Raw genomic sequence first — 3184 nt, 5'->3', positions numbered from 1 at the left:
GCTCGATCCCAGGACCCGGGATCATGACCTGAGCCGAAGGCAGAGGCTTTAACCCACTGAGCCACCCAGGCGCCCCTAAATAAATAAAATCTTTAAAAAAGAAGAATTTAGGGGCGCCTGGGTGGCTCAGTGGGTTAGGCCGCTGCCCTCGGCTCAGGTCATGATCCCAGGTCCTGGGTTCGAGCCCCACATTGGGCTCTCTGCTCAGCAGGGAGCCTGCTTCCTCCTCTCTCTCTCTGCCTGCCTCTCTGCCTACTTGTGATTTCTCTCTGTCAAATAAATAAATAAAATCTTTAAAAAAAAAAAAAAAGAAGAATTTATTTTAAATTCAGTAACCATCAATTGTTTTAAAAAATGCCCTCACATGACATTTCTTCTTTCACCTGTAAAAATAGTTAATAACATTAATATATTTTTATATGTTAAACCACCTTGAATTCCTAGGATATTCCCAACTTGGTCACAATATATTATCTTTTTAATACACTTGAAAATTAAATTTGCTAATATTTAGTTTGGATTTTTTTTGACTGTGTCCATAAATGATTTGAAAACATAATTTTCCCTTATCATACTGTCCTTTTCTGATTTTCAGTATCAATACTATAGTCAATATTATAGTCACAAATGTTCTTTTCCCTCATCTCAGGAAGAGATTATGTAAGATTGGAATGTTCTATTCCTTGAGACTGATAGAATTTACTTCTAAAAACACCTAGACATTGTATTTTCTTCTGGGAAGATTTTAAAACTTCTACTTCAATTTCCTTAACAATTTTGGTCTCTCTTCACTCCTACTATAGCATTTTGAATCTGTCTTCATATTTTTCTATAACTTCTTCCATTTTCTCCAGGTTTTCAAATTTACAGGCAAAGAATTTTTATATTTTAATCTCCTTATTGGTTTGTAGCTATATTCCGTTCATCATTGATATATGGATCTTCTTTCCCCCATTAATCTTAAGACTTTATCTATTTTATCAGTTTTCTTCCAAGAACATTCTCAGTTTAGTGTAGGAATCTTTTGTCTTGGGTTTGTAAATTCAAACCCCAAGTTTGGCATAGAGCTCGCTTAAAAAAAAAAAATATGTATATATATGTATATATATATATATACATATATATACATATATTTTTATATATATATACCGTTCTCAGCTTTATTGACTTTTTAATTGTTCTCCCACCCCCTTTTTCATTGATTTCTGCTACTACTTTTATAAACATTCTTATGCTTACAGTTCTGGAATTTATTCTGTTCTATTTCAAACATAAGGTAGATAGTTGACCAATTAGTCCTACTTTTCCAATATAAGCACTTAAGACTACATATTTCCCTCTATGTATCACTTTACTGTATACTACCCATTTTTTGCTTAAGATTTTATTTGAGGGACGCCTGGGTGGCTCAGTTGGTTGGACGACTGTCTTCGGCTCAGGTCATGATCCCGGGGTTCCAGGATCGAGTCCCACATCGGGCTCCCAGCTCCATGGGGAGTCTGCTTCTCCCTCTGACCTTCTCCTCACTCATGCTCTCTCTCACTGTCTCTCTCTCAAATAAATAAATAAATCTTAAAAAAAAAAAAGATTTTGAGAGATCGCAAGGGATGGGGGCATGCTTGCACAAGCTTGGGGGAGGCAGGGGAGAGTGAGAAGCAGACTCCCCCTGAGCGGGGAGCCTGATGCAGGATTCAGTCCTAGGACCCTGAGATCATGGCAGCCAAAGGCAGCCACTTAACTGACTGAGCCACCCAGGCACCACTATCTATCTTTTGAAGACTTACTTATTTTATTTTATTTTTTATTTTTTTTTAAAGATTTTATTTATTTATTTGACAGACAGAAATCACAAGTAGGCAGAGAGGCAGGCAGAGAGAGAGAGGGAGAAGCAAGCTTCCCGCTGAGCAGAGAGCCCGACGCGGGGCTCGATCCCAGTACCCTGGGATCATGACCTGAGGCGAAGGCAGAGGCTTTAACCCACTGAGCCACCCAGGTGCCCCAAGACTTACTTATTTTAGAGAGAGAGAGCATGGGGTGGAGGGGAGAGAGCATGGGGTGTGGGGCCAGAGAGCCCAAAGTGGGGCTCAATCTTACAACCCTAAGATCACGAGTGAAAACCAAGACTCAGACACTTAAATGACCATGACACCCAGGGGCCCCAACTATCTATTTTTAAGTATAGTATTTTCGCTATTGTTTGTCCCAAGTGTTTGAAAAATTCCCATTATGATTTCTTCTTTGACACAGGCCAGTTAGAGTTCTTCAAATCTTCAAAGGAGATATTTTGTTTTTACTGACTTATGATTTACAACATTGTGGTAAGATGACCTGGTTGGTGCAATTTGACTCTTCGGTATTTGATGAGACTGGCGTTTATGGGCTGGTACGTTGATATTTGAAAATATCCCATGTATGCTTGAATGTACAGTTTTTAGCTGTTGGGTTTGAATTGCTTATTTGTTGAATCAAACTTCTGTTTTATTCAAATCTTCTAAATCTTTACTAGTCTTCTGTTTCCTGCTTCACGTATCAATAAATGAAGAGAAGTATATTGAGGGGTGCCTGGGTGGCTCAGTGGGTTAAAGCCTCTGCCTTCAGCTCAGGTCACGGTCCCAGGGTCCTGAGATTGAGCCCCGCATCGGGATCTCTGCTTGGTGGGGAGCCTGCTTCCTCCTCTCACTCTGCCTGCTTCTCTGCCTACTTGTGATCTTTGTCTGTCAAATAAATAAATAAATAAATCTTAAAAAAAAAAAGAGAGAGAAGTATATTGAAATCGCCTAATGATATGTTTCTCAATTTTTCCATTTGGTGCTCGCTTCAGCAGTACATATACTAACTTTGGAAGATACAGAGACTATTATCATTGTCCCCACACAAGGATAACACACAAATTCATGAGGCATTCCCATATTAAAAAATGATTTTTCCCATGTTCTTTTCGTACGTTTATGAGCTTAGGTGGTAGACCTTAATATCTGAGAAACCTGAGGACCCAAACTGAGGGCACATTCTTCCAGAAAGAAATATGCATCTCCCAGAAGCTAGGGAATGTTAAGGGCCTGGATGGATGACTTTAGCTAGTGCCAGGATCCCTGGCTTAATGTGGGGGCTATGGTTATCTTTCCTTTGCTGCTGGTCCCAGGCTTATCTCCCAAATGCTAGCCCACGTATACAAGGCATAGCA

General features: G+C 39.6%; 1 non-coding gene across 1 annotated transcript; it reads left to right on the top strand.

Annotated features, from left to right (window-relative positions):
* Window positions 1–2808: 2808 nt before the first annotated feature.
* LOC125099519 (U6 spliceosomal RNA) lies at window positions 2809–2914 on the top strand. Its single transcript, XR_007127234.1, has one exon. It is a non-coding gene; the product is annotated as a U6 spliceosomal RNA (small nuclear RNA).
* Window positions 2915–3184: the final 270 nt, after the last annotated feature.

The sequence above is a fragment of the Lutra lutra genome, chromosome 4 (assembly GCF_902655055.1).
Source record: "Lutra lutra chromosome 4, mLutLut1.2, whole genome shotgun sequence".
NCBI lineage: Eukaryota > Metazoa > Chordata > Mammalia > Carnivora > Mustelidae > Lutra > Lutra lutra.
The sequence above is the reverse complement of the archived record's forward strand: the minus strand, read 5'-3'. Positions and strand labels throughout refer to the sequence as shown.